The 18,243-nt window shown below is 47.2% G+C and overlaps 1 protein-coding gene and 1 long non-coding RNA gene across 2 annotated transcripts in view; one reads left to right on the forward strand and one right to left on the reverse strand.

Moving 5' to 3' along the window:
- SSUH2 (ssu-2 homolog) overlaps nt 1–18,243 on the forward strand; it is a 255,927-nt gene that overhangs the window by 139,702 nt on the left and 97,982 nt on the right. The window lies entirely within an intron of this gene.
- LOC309608148 lies at nt 13,213–17,369 on the reverse strand. Its single transcript, XR_014232698.1, has 2 exons — nt 15,396–17,369; nt 13,213–13,931 (listed from the first exon to the last, which is right to left on the reverse strand). It is a non-coding gene; the product is annotated as an uncharacterized lncRNA (long non-coding RNA).

An 18,243-nucleotide genomic window follows, 5' to 3' on the forward strand; every position in this document is an offset into this window, starting at 1 on the left:
CAAAGTAACAGAGCTAGAAAGAGGCCAAGCAAAACCTGGAACCCAGATCTTTTAGTTCCATGCCAATTTAGAAAATCCCCAATCATCATGGCTCACAAAGCTGATGTTTTTACTGTTATAATGTAGCAAATGTGGCTTAGTTGTTTTAATATGCAAACATGCATGATGGCTTCTATTTGGTTATGATTTTCCTTAACATATTGTTTTCATTAAAAACACCCAACACTTAAGAGTAGGTAGATATCAATAATCCGTGAACCACATAGTATATTTTAATGTGTATTAATTGATATAAATATACCATGAACTACATCATATATTTTAATATGTATCAGCTTGGAACATCATTTGTACCATATATATGTGAATTGTTCACAACTTGAATTTTTTGGTTTCTTTCCTGCCATGCTTACAGTAACTTTAATTTTAGAATAACTATCTAATTTTCTCCAGATTTTTGGATGGACTGACTCCTAGATCAAGAAAGGCTTTGCCTGTAAGGCCAAAGCATCTGGATGAAAACAAAACATGATTCTTGGACCCAGCTATTCTCCTGCCTTAGAGCCTGTCTTTGACAGGGACAGTGAAATGCACAAGAAGATCTGTCCATTGCGAAGGAGCACTGGGTCACGAGTCCAGAGCCCTGCATTTGATTCTAGCTCTGCTGAAAGCGGTGTGGCTGCTGTCATCCACAAGGCCACTTGCAACTCAAATTTGTCATTAGTTACTGGGCGCACGTGACCAATTTCCTCTGAACATCAGATATGTATTGCACCTGATGGTGCGATGGGGCCGTTCCCTTCTTTGCCAGGTTGACAAGGGAGTGGAAGGAGCACGAGATTGAGACCCAGAAAATCTCCGTGTGTGTTTCAGCTTCATCACGGGGGTGAGCTCACTGATTTGGGCAATATATTTGAGAGTCTCTGCGTCCTTGAAAAGAATGAGGATAACAATATTTATTCCTCTTGCTGTACAAGGCATATCCATATGTTCATCTATAACTATCTGTAGTGTCAGAATTCTAAGATGCTGTCCAGTGACCCAGGCCCTTATATAATCCCTTCCCCATGAGTGTGGGTGGTACCTCTAACTTGGTTCTAACCAACAGAATGTGGCAAAGGTGATGGGATTCCACTCCTGTGATGATGTTGAGTCTTATGGCCAAAGTGAGGTCCCTAATAGGGAGACTATCCTGGGTGGGCCTGACCTAATCAGGTGAGCTGTTCACAGGAGGAGCCAGAAGTCAGAGACCGAGGAAATCTCTACCTCCGTCCTGCTGGCCTTAAAGAAGTGAGCTGCCACGAGTTCCACGTCTGTAAGGAAGTGAATTCTGCCAACAACCACGCGGCAGGATGATAAACGAGTACTGTTCTAAGTTGCTAAGTTCGTGGTAATTTATCACACAGTGTATTGAAAACCAACATACTATCATCCTCCTCACTCTTGGATCTGGTTAAAAGATTTACTTCTCTGCTACTTCCTGGGGAGAAGATGTTTGGTACCTATTTTTAAAAGAAATACATCTGCTCCCTTCAATTCTTAACGCTTCCTGGGGCAATAAGTTACATGAGTTGAGTGTGTCCTTTGGAAAGCAGCATTTACTCTTACCAACGAGAACTTTCTAGTTACGGTCCTGGAGGACTGAACCATATCCACATTTAATGTCCATAGGTGTAGTATTTGCTGCTACCTTCCGCCTATCCATCCTCGGTGTGTATGGGCGTGTCTGTATGCGTGCGCATGCGTACGTTTGTGTGCTCGCACGTGCATTTGTGGGCGTGCGCGCGCATGCGTTTCTGTGCGCACGTGCGTGCGTGTGCGCACGCGCGCATGCGTCTGCGTGGTAGGAAGGGAGTGAACAGGTGCTCCGTGTTTTCTCTGTGCCCGTCAGCATTTTACGTGGTTAAGCCTTAAGACCCCCCCCCCCAGGTGGCAGGTATTGTTAATCCTATTTACAAATGAGAAAACGAAGCTCTGCTGTGTTATGTGAGCTGCTCAAGCCTCAGAGCTAGTTGGAATCCAAACCCAACAGGGATCGTTCAGGAGCTGCCTGGCTTCGGGGTAAGGGCTCAGCCTGGACGATGGCGTAGAGACAGGACTCCCGGCAGCTGGGGGTCATTTTGGATGTTCCCTGTGACCCCTCCAGGTCCCCTTTTCCTGTCGCCTCCAGCTCTGGGCCTGGGAGGCTGACCCGCGTTCTCCATGCACAGCTCAGCCAGCGCAGGAGGCCCCGGTGCGAGATCAGAGGTGGGTGTCTCTAATCTCCCCGCTTCTTCCCTGTTGGCCTGGGTTTTGGAGGTGGTCGTGTTCCTCCACCTGCGGCCACAGCTCCTGTCAGCCTGGGGACAGCTCTCTCTCTCTGCCCCTTCAGGCCGGGCGTGGTCCCTGCCTCCTGTGGTCGCTGGCCCCGGGCTGCTTGCTCCTCCCAAGTGGGTTCATGGAACGGTGCTATTTTCTCCTTCGTTGATTTGCCCTTTCGTTAAACTCCCTTCAGTTACCCCTTCGAGTGTTTCCAGCTAGCCCCCTGACCCATCCAGAAGCTAAAGTGGGCTTTAGAGAGGACCCCTTCCCTAGGTTGTGGAGATACGGGCTGCCCTGTGGTTTCTCACATTGTCTTTTTGGCTCTTGGCATGTGAGTTAGTTAAAAGAATCTGAGGCTTAGCAATTAATTAGAATAGGAAAACCAGATAGAGATGCTAGGAAAGGCAAGACAGAAACTTGGCAGCCTTCTCTTGGGCAGATCTGCTGGCTGCTTTTGAGTCTCGAGGAGAAGACTGACCGTGGAGTGACTTAGGTCAGTGATGGTGACTTGAGGTCTCTCACTCCCTTGTGCCTCGGTCCCCTGGTTTCTGAAAATGGCTTGAGGAGTGAATGCGGGGCTGTGTGCAGCAGCTGGGTCCGGGCCCCGATGGCCCTTCCAAACGTGAAGCGTTCCCATGCCAGGCCCCAGCTAACAGGGTGCTAGTCTTGAGTCTTTGAGGATGAGGCTTGTGCGTGAGACGCTGGGGAACCCGGAGCAATGTGCTGAGTTGGACTCTCTTCCTAAACTGGAATCACTGTAATTTGCTGACCTGCATGGAGTTTGCAACCAAGCGGTAGCAAAATATTGATGCTTGTTGTGTTTGGCGTGGCACACTGGCGCAAGGTGTTGATATGACTCGTTAAGGAGAAAGGCGGTTGAATGGGATTAAGGGGCAAACGTGCAGCTCCGAGTTCCTAGCCTGAGAATGATTGTGATCTTGGGGGTAGGGGGGTCGTGGGAGGGGCGGACTAGCTTGCAGGGGGTGGGGTGGAGGATTTACAGTGGCGTATCCAAGGGGGAATTCCCAGCTTCAAGGGATGTGCTCAGGATAATTGGGTCCAGGTGCCCTTTCTGAGCTCCCATCAGCACAACTCTGCCAGACTCTGTCCCTGAGCGATTTCACTGCATCCTCCCAACACCTTCCTGAGGTGGTGGTCTTGTCCCCCTTTTACAGGAGAGCAAACTGAGCCCTAGGGACGTTACATAATTTTTCTGAGGTCACAGAGCTGGTTGCAGAGCCTGAAATTGGACCCACATGTGTCAAACTCCAAAGATGGTATGAATAAAAACTACAAAACAACAGCTAAAGCAACAGCAACCGTTTCTTGGGCTGTTCTCCATGTGTCAGGCTAAGTTCATCACATTTAATTCCTACAGTGTAGGGTCTGAATCCCTAGCGTAGACATAAAAAGCATTTCAGCCCTCTGTGCCCACAACACACACTTAAAACCTGTGGTCCAGTTGTAGGTAACCCTCAACAAGCTAATTATAACAACTGTTTAGAATAAAATCTGTTTTAGAATAACTTTTACACACCAGATAATGGGGAAAATCAGGCCTGTTCAACCCATCATGAAATCTCTAATGAGCAAGAGGTCGGGGGGAGCCTTGTAGCACCCCGGTTTCCCAGGAGAACTTAAGGAACAGAGAGGAGATAAAAATCAGTATAGTTAAAGCAGTCATTAACATCCTTTCTCATCATTATGTTTTCCATTCTGTCTGCCATATTGGCATTTTATTTTCCAAAGCCTTGTGAACCTGTGTTACCTGGTAACATCTCCTCATGGAATGTTGAAATCATTCTGTACTCTGGAAAAAAATGGTGATGGTGCTTTTATATGTTACCTTTGAGGGCAAAGTTGACATATGTGGGTTTTGTTCAGATTGAAGTGTCTGAGGTCCCGTCTATGAACCTGCATTATTGGCATTTTGGAACCAGTTCTGTAGCTTGGGCTCTAGGCCAAAATTAGACTGAATTGTGAAGGAGGTGATTTCTGGTTTGATCCATTTCCTGTTTCTTGTCTTTCCTCAGTGCTTATAAATTAACTTGTCTGAGCAGCCCATTCTGACCTGCTCCCTCTGCCTTATTCTATGCTGCAGATTTATCATTCCTTTTCTGCCCATCACAACCTACCTGTCCTAAGTACCGTGCTCTCAGGGCTCTGCCCAGTCTCCTCCTCCCTGGGTTCAGCACGTACTTTGGAGAAAAGAGGGATGGTTTTGAAATCAGGCATATCTGAGTTTGAAGCAGTTATCAGCGATGAGGCATGGGCAAATGAACTTCTCTCTTAGATTGTTCTAGCTGTAAGATGGAAATGATGAGCCCCACTTCAAGAGGGTGGTACCCAGCTTTAGTAAGGGAATGTTCCCAATCCATTGCAAGCAGTACCGTAATACCCATAGTTTCCTTCCTCTCCCAAGATTCCTGTCCCTTCTAACATCCACCCAATTCTTCCTTGTTTAGCACAAATAGGTTCAGAATAATGGTTCCCCATTATTGCTTCCTCTGTCCTGAGAGAGATGAAACTGTTGCTATGGACCGGTTCTGCAAAGATTGTTTTACTAGCATGCCTGCGGCAGATGGTGGTCGGGTGCACGCAAGGGTAACATTGTCAGATGCTTAGTGAGCATTTCCCCAGAGCAAACAGAGGGGCTGGGAGTTGAACAGGACCTCCGAGGTACCCCATCCCCACTTCTGTGGCACCCACGAGGGTGTTTCCTACTGTGCTTGAATGCTTTCCGTGTCCAAGAGCTCATTCTCTGACCAGATAGTTCAGCAGTTTTGGACAGTGCTCATTGTTACGAGGGGCTTGGTTACCTTGGGCTGACATCTGCCTTCCAGGATGTCACCCATCTGTTCTTTCCAGCCTTTGGAATCTCTTTGGAGGGCTCTCCTTTTCTCACATGATGACGGTTGCTCTATTAGAAAACTGTGGTCCTGTGTTCACGGTCTTCTCTCCCTTCTCCCCTCCAGATTTTAAGTACCACTTTATCCTGCCTAAGTTACATCCCACCCTTCTATTCCACTTCGTCGGCAGTCACCCTTCCCTCCTATCTCGGTGGGCTGTGGTGCAGCCTCTAGAGGGGTAGGAGCACCAGCTTTGATATTAGACAGATTCGGGTCAAATCCCTGCTTGGGCACCTACTGGGAGCCTCAGTTTACCTATCTGTAAAATGGAAACAGTAATACCAATCTTATAGTACTGCCACGCAGGTTAAATGTGCTGATGTCTAGGAAGCATGCAGTCTAGCGCCTGGCATGGAGAAGGTGTTTGATACCTGGTGGCTGTGTAATTATTATTTAATTATTATGCAGTTACTGTTTGCTCAGTTTCAGGTAGGTAGTCATCATGCTTCATTCACTTAAAATCTTCCCAGGGACCCTTAAGGTTTTGCTCAGCCTGGATGTGGGGGTCGTTTCCTCCATCACAGCAGGAAAATGGCCTTAAGTAAGTGTTTCAGTTACTTCGTTACAATTACAGATTCTCAGGAGGATAGGATAGTCAAAATACCATCCAATGGTCATTTTAAGTCTGTTAGTTTGAGGCAGGTTATCATTTAAAAACAATTTGCATCTTCTCTGGCTAACTGTGTATGTCCTGAGAGGTTCTCTGGGAATGCAGCACAACGTCCAGACGTCTGTGGGCAGAATTCCAGAGCTGCTGAAAGATGAGCGTGTGTTCTGTGGCTGATGAACAAGGTATGAAGACACCAAATCCCCCGCTGGAGTCCAGCAAGACCTTGCCCCTGAGCCGCCTTTCTGGAAAGACTGGATGAGTTCACCCAGAAGAAGGGGTGGGCGATTTCAGGGAAGATTCTTCGTTTTCAGACCTTAGGCAGTGAAAGATCTGGGGCTTGCTTCCTCTTGATTCTCCCAGTTGTTCTCACAGCCCAAGACGACGTGGTTTGGCCATGATGTCATCTGACACAGATAGACATGCCGAGGCCAGAAGCTGTCAGGCAGATCCTGGGTTATGACGGAGTGGGGGAGGGATGTGCAGTTTGAGGGCTGCATGAGTGTGGAGTGAGTAATGTTTTCCAGTAGGGTATTATCACCCATCCCATCACTGATAGCGGGGAGGAAGAATTGAACTCCTTAAAATACTGAAAACCAACTATTTTATATCCCCCCAAAGATCCTGCTTGTCCAAGTTAAAATCCTGTATTTAGTAGTCTTGTGTTTTGTCATGCTAGGAAGTATTTTCAGATCATCCAGTTGAATGTAGATGATTAATTTCAGTCATTCATCTATTCATTCATTCAGTCACTCAGTGGGTCATTCAGTCATTTGGTCTGTGGTTCAGTTGGTCACGTGGTCTCATTCCATTGGTCCATTGATTTTTCAGTCTTTCAGTCATTCAACAAACAACCATTGCACATCTGTTTCTGTACCGAAAGCTCTGCTGGGTGTGGGGCATGCGGCAGTGATAAAAAAAATTCACAGGATCTACTCTCCTGGGGAAGACAGATGTTAAACAAGCAATTACAGCAAAAGGTGATGAATGGGGATCATTGCGATAGGAAAAACATGGGCCCTGAGGGGAAAGAAGATCAATTTGGCTGGATATTACAGTTCTCTATTACCTAAAACATCAGATTCCAGTGGCTTAACTTCCAGGGTGTCTAAATAAATGACCCCAGACAGCCCTCCATTAGAAAGAATTAGAGCTCACATTTATGAAACTCTTGGTATGTGGCCAGGTACTGAGCGAAGTCCTTTACAAAGATGGTCATACTTAATCCTCCCAATAACTCTGAGTTAGGGACTCTAATTATCCCCATTTCACAGATGAGGAAGCTGAGGCTCAAAGAGGATTAGCAACTTGTCTGTAGTTGCACAGAGTGAAGTGACAGAGCCAGGACTGAACCTTGTTCTGTCTGCTCCCAGAGCTCATGATGATAACCATAGATGCTTTTTTCCTCCCTGTGCCCAGGAACTGGGAAACCTGTAACAAAGGCACAGAGAACTCAAGGCAAAGAGAGCCTCTGGACCTTCCTAGCTTACTTCCAAAGAGCCGAGTGCTCTGCAGTGAGGCTGGCAGCCCACGGGAACAAGAGCAAGAACTTGGGGTGACCCCGTCAGAGAGCATCTTGGTGTGAGCTGTGTTCCTGCCTCCCAGGAGGCATGAGAAGTCTTGGAGGGAAGCTACATGTAAGAGTAAAAAGACCTTAGGCAGTGCAACCCACAAATAACTCAATGTTATGCTCATGCGTGCATTTTAAATGTAGCTAGAGTAATACAAACTGAGTTAAGAACCTGCTGCCCACATGACATCTTTATTTGGTTGTAAAGCACTCCGTTACACACACTCGCTTTCCTTTTCGATGATCAGAAAAAGAAAATGAGTCAGTCATTTTTGCATAAATAGGTCCTATATTTCAAAAGAAAATAGTTTTCTTAGAGAACATAGCCTTCTTTCTATTTTTTCTCTGTCCTTATGTCCCCTCGTCCAATTCAGTAATAAATATCTCCTGTCCAGATGTTGGATAACTGTGAGCTAATTTGGAAATCTTCATGCTTAATTTAGAAGTGATTTCATCTACACATTGAGTAGTACCTAAATTTGGCCAGGGATGGCGATAGTTGTAGCAGTGTGGTGATTCAGGCTTGCCAGTGAGTGGTCAGCCTTCTATCACTCGAGATGTGACTGAACTGCTATGATGACTCAGCTTGAGTCTGTACAACTGTGAATATAATGGTGAGCGCGCCCAGCAGCTTCTCTTGGTGTCCCCCACGTGGTCTGAGCTGACTCTGTGCTCACGGGGGCATATTCTCAGTGGAGGCGTGAGTGAGTCATGTTTCCTCGTGTCTCCCTGTCCTTTCTTTTCGGTGTCTGCAGTTACCACAGGCTCAGTTCATCCGTCATCCCTTCCCCAAAGGGATTCTTTTACCCGATGTCTCATTATCATGAAAGATGGCTCCATCATTAGAGAGGGATAAATTTGGAGTCTGAGATTAACAGATACACACTACTGTATATAAAAGAGATAAACAACAAGGACCTACTGTATAGCACAGGGAACTATATGCAATATCTTGTAATAACCTATAATGCAAAAGAATCAGAAAAAGAATATATTCTTTTATATATATATTCAGTTATATATAAAACTGAATCACTAATATATATATATTCAGTTATATATATATATAAACATATATATATAAACTGAATCACTTTGCTGTACACCTGAAACTAACACAGCATTTTAAATGAACTATACTTCAATAAAAAAAAAAGACGGCTCCTTCTTTTCCAGATTCACAAACAGTGAGACTCAGAATCCAACTACTCTGCCTAAATCCCATATAATTATAATGGTACTGTCTCTTCTTGACAACTAGTACTGCTCTGCTAATGCAGTACTGCAGCTATCACCAGCACTCCTGTTAGTACCAGCAGGTGATATTTTGTAACACTGTGTTACAGCCACTGGTTGAGTTCTTTATATGCTGTGTCTAATTTCATCTTTGTACCAGTCACATTTGGTAGGTGCTATTTGGATCCCTCTTTTGCTGAAGAAGCAAAACCAAGGCTCAGATAAGCAAAGTAACCCACCTGAGGTCTCATCATGAGTAAATGGAATTATCTGAACCCAACTTGTTTGACACTGTCCTTTAAGCACCACAGCAGTGCTTTCTACCTTCATGATCTTTCTCACCACCTCATATCAAATCACCTCTGTGCTGTTATTTATGTAATAGTGGTGGCCTGGCTCTCACCACACTCAGAGGAACAAGGCTGCGAAAGCAGCAGAGTCATTTCCAGAGTGCATTGCTTTCAATGCACTGGTACTTGGACTACAGTCTGCATCGCCCATCAAAGTAAATCCCATGAAGGAAAGCAGAAACCTGGATTAGCCTGGACTCTGCAGGAAGAGCTTGGCAAGTTCCCAGTCTCCTCTCTGTCACTGATACTTTTCTTACCTATCTCCAGGCAAGAGAGCCTTTCTCTAAGAACTTCCTTTTTGCCTCATGACTTTTTCCCCCTCATCATACTGTAATTTTGTTTCCTGTACAGAGGACCTTAGTTCCTTGTTTCTAGGAACAGTCTAAGGGCATCTGAAAGGTTTTGTGTAAACTTTATTTCCCTGGGTTGGTCAACTCTGACCTCTGCCCAGGAGGACCTGGCCTGTTTGGACATTGGAAAGTATTCCATGGTTTCAGTTTCAAGGGACCTCCAGGGAGGGATGAGTCCCAAGGGCAAGAGTGGCTCCTGTCCTGGGGACCCCACCCTGGCCCTCTGGTCCCCCACTCCTTCCAGGCCAGGCTTATCTTCCTAAGACCCCAGAATTTCCTGCTTGAAAGACCCTACTGCCACTTGCAGAGCAGAGCGGCCCTCTTCTCTGGGACCATTCTCCTCCGAGGATGGACCTTGGCACAGTTTACCGGTAGGCCTGCTGGAGAGCCAAGAGGGGGCTCTTTACGGGATGTGGATGGTGTCTGAGAATCTGCATACGTGTGAGCAAGATCCCTTAGAGTGTGGGGCAGATCTCGGAGTGGATAAAGAAGGTGGAAACAGAAGTCACAGGAACATCCAAGAGCTTTGAATTCAAACCTAGCCTTCCAGGTAGTTTTAAAGACATTTATCATGGTAGGAAGATAGACCATATTTTTATTGAGCAGTGTGTCAGCTTGATTTATAAATTCTGTATATTTAGACCTACCGTATATAGGCCTCTGCTTGTACCCTTTTCTCCTGGGTCCCTCAAGTATTAGGGATAGGCCTTTAGCTACCACTAGGGTGACCAGTTTGTCCTGGTTTATCTGGGACTAAGGGGTTTCCCAGGATGCAGGATTGACGCTGCTAATGGAGAAAGACCCAGGCAAATTAGAACAAGGTGAGTTGATAACTTGAGATAACCACCCACTATCTGTAATATACTGATTGCTGTTGATTTGTATAACTACACAAAACTCCTTTTTGGGGCAAGAAGAAAGCTATTTACATTTTCATCATAATAGCACACTAGAAATACCATTTAATGAGAGATCTGTTCTCAGAGTCAGGAGAAAATTAAAAGTCATTTAACCACAGGCAAGCCTCCTGTCTCCAGAGCAGGATGCTGCCATTAGCAGTGGCCTTTGCAAAATTCCCACAAAATCAACAGCGAGTGTTTATTGACCACTAAAAGAAGACGCGTCATAAAAAGGAAATCAAAATAGATTTCTATATCTTGGATGGTCTTATTTTCTCCCAGAACATGGAGACTGGGCTGGTGCCACTGGCATTATCCCTATCCCAGTTCCGACCTTGCTGTCCAAAGTGACTCCGTGCCAGACAGAGTCTACAGGTAACCAAGGGCTGTGGATGTTTTGGGGCGTTTGGAACCTGAAAGAAGACTAGGTGGGAGCATCTTTAACCAGGCAATATTGGGAGGTAGGCAAAGTTTGTCTCTCCTCATGTTGCTGTTTCTACTTTTCCTGAGTTCTTGGGAATAAGACATTCATTCATCCATCAGATGAGGCCAAGGGTAGTAGCTTTCCAAGCAAAAGGGACTGCAAGGGCCAAGGCCCTTTGGCAGGGACATGCTTACTTGAAAATCTAAAAGCAGACAGAGGGGTGTGCTGGGAGAGGGGGAATATGGAACAAGATGGGGTCTGAGGGCCTGAGAGGCGGGTAGGGGCCAGATCACAAAGGACCTCAGAGCCACGGTAAAGGTTTTGGATTTTAGCAAGGGCAGTGGAAACGTAGTGTGGTAGGCTAAATAGTGATCCTCCCGAAGATATCCACATCCTCGTCCCTAGAATCTGTAAATGTCATCTGATAGGACAAAAACAGACTTTGCCGATGTGATGAAGTTAAGGATCTTTCGGTGGGGAGATTAATCCAGGATTATCTGGGTGGGCCCTAAGTGCCACCACATGTATCCCTGTGAAGAAAGAGGCAGAGGGAAAGTTGTCACAGAAGAAGAGAAGGCAGTGTAACCAGGGAGGGGGAGATTGGAGTGATGCGGCCACTGGCTAAGGAATGCCAGCGGCCTCCAAAAGCTGAAAGAGGCAAGGAACAGATTCTCCTCTAGAGCCTCCAGAGGGAGCGTGGCCCTGCCAACACACTAATTTCAACCCAGTGACACTGATTTGGACTTCTGTTCCCCAGAACTGTGGGACAGGAAATTTTTTTTATAAGCCACCATGTTTATGGTAATTTGTTAACAGCAGCCAAAGGAAATGGATACAGGCAATTCTTAACTTTAGGCTGGGATGTGACATGATGGGATTTGCATCTTTCAGGGACCACTTTGAGTGCTTTGTGGAGCAGAGAGCAGAGGCAGGCAGAAGTGGAAGCGGAGAGACCAGCTGGGAAGTTCTTGGCAGGCACACGTGAGCTGTGACGCAGCAGTGGAGGTGGAGAGAAGTGGAACTTTCAAGGTTCTCTCTGGAGATAGGTCGAATGACAAGACTTGCTGACAGGTTGCCATGGGGAGAAGTAGGCTCTGAAAAGGCTCGTCACCAACTGGGTCTGAATGTAGATGTGCTTTTTCTTCTGGGGAAAGCTTATAATTTTAGAAAGAAGCACAAGGAGAACACAGTGATGGGCTTTTGGGCTCTTTAATAGCCCATGTGTGGAGAAAGGCGCTGAGTGGGTTGTGGGCTCGGGGAATTGCCCCACAGTCCATTGTGTCATGCTGCTTAGCTGGCCTGCTCTGTTTATAAGCTATCACCAGTCCTTTTCCAGAAGTAGATGGGCTACGAATCAACTGATGATACCTTTCTTGCCATCTCAAAGGAAATTCGTGGGTTGCTCCTGGGTGCAGGAGGAATCTGAAAGATGTGGTTTGAATGCCCCAGTGATGGTGTCCTTAGGACATTTCAAAGCTCTCCTGTCCTGGTTTTCAGCCTTCAGCATGTATCTGATTCACCTGGGGAGTTTGTACGTCAAGCAGATTCGAAAAGTATAGCTGCAGAGGTTCTGATCCTAGGCTGCGGCACCGTCTAAGGCAGGGCTTCTCAGGCTTTAAAGATTCTGATGCAGCAGATCTGGGTGCAGCCTGAGATTCTGCATCTCTGACGAGTTCCCCGGTGATGCTGTTGCCGCTGGTCTCTGGACCACACCCGGAGCAGCACGACATAGGGGTCCTTATCAGATTGTTAAGCCCTGTGTGCCAAGGATGAGCCTAACTTTTAATTTGGGTGCGACGCTACACGTACCAGAAACAGAGGTAGCCGGACACACTGCCACGCCCTCCCGTGTGAGGGCCCGGCTGTGATGGGGATGCAGCAGATCCTTTTCTTCTCTAAACCAGGGACACTCGGCATTCTCTCCTGCTGAGCTCACAGATGCCTCCTTGCCAAGCCCAACAGGGGCCAGCTTCCCAGACTGGGTTACGAGGCTGAGGTCTACCAGGCTCACCCCTTCCGGGAGGACCGTGGGCCAGACGACTTCCTCATCCCAGCGGTGTCCATCTTGCTTGGGGCCTCCTGAGGGCTGGCTCGCCATCATCAGCTTGCTGTTTCTAGTACACAGTCCTGGCCACACTCTTTCCCCAATTCAAACCCTGCCCTGGCCCGGATTTGGCCAGGGTCAGGCTCACTGGTCTCCCCACCAAGCTCCACTCCCATCTCCAGCCTCTACAACCCACCCATATATTAGTTCCTCATTTCCTATGGTCACTTCCTCTTCTCTCTAGGCCTGAGGAGTCACAATTTAACTCAGAAACCATCCTTCATATCCCGTAGAAGGATATCTGTAGTGATGAGAGAGAGGAGCAGGATTTGGGCATAAAGAGAGACAGTGCAGACTGGTGGGTAAGAGTGCAGATTTACCTGAGTATAAATCTCAGCTTGGTTGTACCTCAACTGTGTGGCCTTGGGCAAGTGTTGAGACCTCAGTTTTCCCATCAATAAAATGGGGAAAGTAAAACCTTTTTCTCAGGGTTGTTGAAAAGAGTCACTGAGCCATTGCACATTGAAAATTAAAAGGCTTTATTTTGCAAGGGGCACATTCTAAGGGTGGAGATGAGCAGTTAAGATTAGCCGCTGCTGTTTGTCCTTCTCTTCTCTCTTCTCTGCTAACCTTGCCGTCTTCTCCTCTCCTCTCCTGGCTCTTAGGCTCTTGGGGCCTTCATGGAGGTACAGTCCTTGGCATTTCCTCCAGGTGAAATTCCACAGAGGTGGGCAGAATTGATTGTATTCCGGAGGCTGTTTTTGAAAATTGCCCGTAGGCATGGTTTGGGGCTGTCCACTCGGCTGGGCTAAACACAGCCCTTTAAAAGGAAATGAAGGGAAATGCTCACGATTCCGGCTGTTCGTCCAAACTTGGAGCACACAGGAATCTCTAGGTCCAAACATTTCCCCTGTAAAGCTTTGTTTACCTTGGAGACCAACATCAACACAATTAGGTTTCAATATCAGCAACGTGGAGGTCAAGGGCAGCGGAAGCCTTTTATAAATCTGGTGTCCGGGGCCACAGTTAACACCTTCCTTTCTAGATGGGGAGGAGGAGACATTTCAGGGTTGCCCATCAGATTAAATAATCAGGAGCCGACATAAGTTCCAGATGTGGTCATCCCTAGACATGTAGTGGTGACTCTTTGAATCTGTGCAGATGGGTCCCAGCATGAGCACTGGCTGGGGCCCTGCCTCCTCCACGGCCGGCCAGGTGAGACATCGTGGTCCCTGGGTCACCTTAGGAGAAGAAATAGAGGCTTTGGCTGGCGTTCATTCACCTACATTCATCAGCAGATGTTCCCCAAGCACCTAGCACGTGTCAGTCACTGGTGGAGATGCTGATGCTACAGCCGTGAAGGGAATGCAGAAATCCTTGGCTTCATGGAGCCCACATTCTACTTAGGGTACTTGTTTGAGTCTAAAAAAATACCTGCTTGCTTCAGCCTGAATTCAGAGACATAAAGGATTCCAGGACCTGGGGCCTGGTTGGGGGAGGAACCTTAAAGATTATCTGGTCTGTTGGTTCATTATCTTTCTTAGGGTCTCTTGGGCTGCACCCCACAGGCATACAAGCCCTGTACTTGCTCAGCTTTAAGACCGGAAGAAAGAGCCCGGAGTCAGCAACAGAGACATCCATGGTTTCATGAATGGGGGAGCTTATATGTCTGAAGCAGGGTCCTGGAGCAACACCCCACTGTGTGAGACGGACAGAGGGCAGGACACGGTGGCAGTCTTTGCTCTGGGGTCGGGGAGGGGAAGGTTACCAGTTACAGGGGAATTGATGTCAGGTTGGCTCATCAGTTACCAAGGAAACCAGCAGAGGGGCCTGCCCCTCACCGCCCCTTTGATAAGCTATCCTGGTGGCTAAAGTTAGACCAGTCATTATATGGGGCCTGGGACAAGTACGTAGGAAGGTCAGTCAGGTGAGTAGGGTGTAGGTGAAGCAGGCCCTGGTCCAGCAGGGGATGTACAGAGAGCAAGAGAACAGCTATCTTGGGTCGCACGCTTCTTTGAGAATATTGTAGAAGCTGTGAACCTGCGTTCCAGTTCTGCAGACTTCTGCCTTTAGTTTCAGAGGGTTTTATTTCATCCTCTCTACCTCTAGCTTCCAGCTTCTGATCTGGTTCTACCAGAACATTCCACATTCCTCAGCATCCTTGCTAAGAGGGGCTTATCACAAGGTATGGATTTTTTTTTTTAAGAGATGGGAACTTGCTACCTCTCCAGGCAGCCCATTCCATTCTAGAACTCTGTGGACTGCAGAACAGTTTCTTCTTCGACCCTGTTCCCTGCCTCTAAGCCCTGAGACTGGGATCTGGCACAAGTATGCCTGCCACCCTATTTACTGGTGTCCTGATTTTTTTCTTGAAGGGGCAGAAAGAAATGCCTACTTCAGCTACACTCCGGGGTTTGGGGGTTGTTGTGGGCTTGGCTGCCATCCTTTTCCCTGAAAGGGAAAGACTCCAGTAACATTTCTCCTCCTAGTCTCTCGGTAAAGATACTGGCCTAAGATAGGTCTCCTTAATCTCCTCCACCCTCTGTTTACCTTCTTAGCTGAAAATATGACTGGATTTGCAAGTTAGCCACAGGAAACAGAGACATGTTTTTAAGGCTGGCGACTTGCTTTTTGAGCCTGCCAGTATGTATAAAGCTTAAATGACTTCTCTGTCCCTTGTGTTACGTGGGAGGAAAAACTCTTACCTGCAGCCGCTGGGAGAGCGGTGTCAACAAGCACCCCGACACACACACAGCACCCCGACACACACACACCCCTTTTCTGCTGAAAGCCAGCTTTCTTTTAACCCGAAGTCCAGGCCGGGTGCAATCCTTCAAAGCACAGGGCCACAGACTCGACTGTGAGAGTTCTTCCTGTAGGGAAAGCGCGGGCACATCACGAGCTTTAAAGAGGTTGCTATCCAAAAAAATGTCAGCTGACGGTTTTGGAAGTAACTGGGTCTTGTCACCTACTGGACAAGAGCTGGGTGATATTTAAAAGCACCAGGCCCAGGAGAGCGGAAGGGCTGTAATGATTCACAGGACCGGTGGAGCCCTGAGGCGGAGGGAGTCAGAGTGAAAGGAATTTTATTTTCTTTAGCTCACTTGAAGCTGTCTTCCAGCCACATGCGGATTATGGGCGTGTGCCAACCGCCAGCCCCGCAGCCGGTGCCTGGGAGCTGGAGCCTCCCAGCATCCCCGCCAGAAGGAGTCACTGTTGCCATTGTCACTGGTCCTCAGCTTCACAGGATTAAATTAATAACGACTCTAAGTTCATGACATGTGAGAACTTACATAATTTAATAATGCAGTGACCACTCATGGCCTGGACTTCAAGTGCAGACACTCAGTATATAGGGGTCCCTCCCCCATCTCATCCCTGCCACCCGCTCCGAGGTGGCCATTGTCCTGAACCCCATTCCCACCACCCTCTGGCTTTTCCTCTTGATACAATTGTATCTCATGTGTGTACATTCATACTACATGCGTATATTTCATTTTAGTTTTTTTAACTTTGTATCAAGGGACTCGTAATTTGAGGGATGTGGCCAAGATCATCTGTATTGTGCCCTTCTCGTGGTATATCTATAGAGATGGCCTTAGAAGATTCCACTGGGGAATAGCCCACAGTTGATTGAGTCACTGTTATGCTCCGGGGTTTTGGGTGGTTGCCAGACTTTTGTTCTTGGTCAACACTGTGGCCTTTGAACATTCTTCTGTGTCTCAGTTTTCCAAAGCGGTTGCACCAATTTACACACTTACCAGCAATTTATAAGAGAGCCTTCAGATTACATCCAATTCAGTGTTTGGAATTGTCACATTTAAATGTATTTTCCAGGCTAATAGACATAAAAAAGTTGGTCTCCTGTTGTGGTATTGATTTGCATTTCTCCGTCGCTAATGATGCGGAATATCAATTTATTTATTTTTGGCCTTCTGTTTCCTTTCCTGTGAACTGTCTGTTTCTTTTCCCTGCTTTTCCTATTGCATTGGTTGTATTTTACTTACTGGTTTTTGGGGGGTTTTGTTACTAATCCAAATGGAAGAATTAATATCTGCATTTCATCAGTGGAGAAACCGAGTGTCCTAGAGGTGAAGTGACTTGCTTGAGGTCACGTAGCGATCCACGGAGGACCTGTTTGACCCAGTGTATATCCAGGATCTCAGGGCCACACTGTCTTCCTACTACAAAGTCCGTGGGCCTGGAATGCGAGGTCTGACTCCAGCCCCTGTGGTCCCACCCATGGGCTGGAGGTCGTTGGATGGGTCCCTCCATCTTTGGGCTTCAGTTTCTCCTCGGAACCACGACAGCTCTTCTTCCAGCAAAGCGTCGGGACCTACCTCCAGCTTCTTTTATTCTTCTGCTTGTAGTACCTGTGTGGCGGATGCACTGGGAGGGACCACCCCCACCAGCCCACACTCCAGCTTGTCTGGTCCACAGCGTGGGGTGGCTCGTCTTGGAAAATTGTGTCTGCATTGGCAGCACCGAGGAATTTCCTTGCTTTGGGGTTTGGGGGTCCCGGGGTGAACAAAGATAGTGCTAATGTCTTTCTTACTCTTCCTTGGTTTCATTTGCTGTCTCCCTGTTTCCAGGAAGCCATTGACTACACCTAGCAGAGGGAAAATTAAGGCTAATCAGCAGGATAGTTTTCACTTCTCTTGTGCATCCAAGAGATAACTTTTTTTTTTAAATTTATTAATTTATTTATTTTTGGCTGCGTTGGGTCTTCGTTGCTGTGTGCGAGGGCTTTCTCTAGTTGCGGCAAGCGGGGGCCAGTCCTCATCGCGGTGCGCGGGCCTCTCACTATCGTGGCCTCTCCTGTTGCGGAGCACAGGCTCCAGACGCGCAGGCTCAGTAGTTGTGGCTCACGGGCCTAGTTGCTCCACGGCATGTGGGATCTTCCCAGACCAGGGCTCGAACCCGTGTCCCCTGCATTTGCGGGCAGATTCTCAACTACTGCGCCACCAGGGAAGCCCCCAAGAGATAACTTATTAAGCACCAAAAATGGCACCGACAATGGACCAGGCACACTGGGCGCATAGTATACTTAGGGTGACAGAGACTTGAGTTGAATGCCTTTTACTAGCTGTGGGAACCTTGACCAAGTTCTCCCATATTTCGGGTGGCTTCCATAGTTTGGCTATGGTGAGTAATGCTGCCATGAACAATGGTGAGTACTTTTTATAAGTAAGAATATCGGGAGGTAAAATGAGATACGATATGCTCTGGCACATAAGAACTCAGTAAATAGTAGTGGTGATGAAGGTGGATCTTACCAAGGGGAGGAGATGTCAGTGAGAAAGTTCCAGAAGACTGCCTGAGGGACAACGAGCTGGAGTCCTGGAGGTCACCCAGGTACATGCACACTTGAAATCACACAGATTGAGAGAAATGCATCCCCACCTAGTCAGAACTTTTTATTTAGGGCTAGACACTGGAGAGAGAGACTAATGGTAGCAGTAAACATTTGTACATGTGCCAGACCCTGTTCTGTGTGCTTTAATATATCAACTCATTTAACGCTCACAAGAACCTGATGAGACAGGAGACAAA

This window comes from Balaenoptera borealis, assembly GCF_965194805.1.
Source record: "Balaenoptera borealis genome assembly, chromosome: 12".
Taxonomy (NCBI): domain Eukaryota; kingdom Metazoa; phylum Chordata; class Mammalia; order Artiodactyla; family Balaenopteridae; genus Balaenoptera; species Balaenoptera borealis.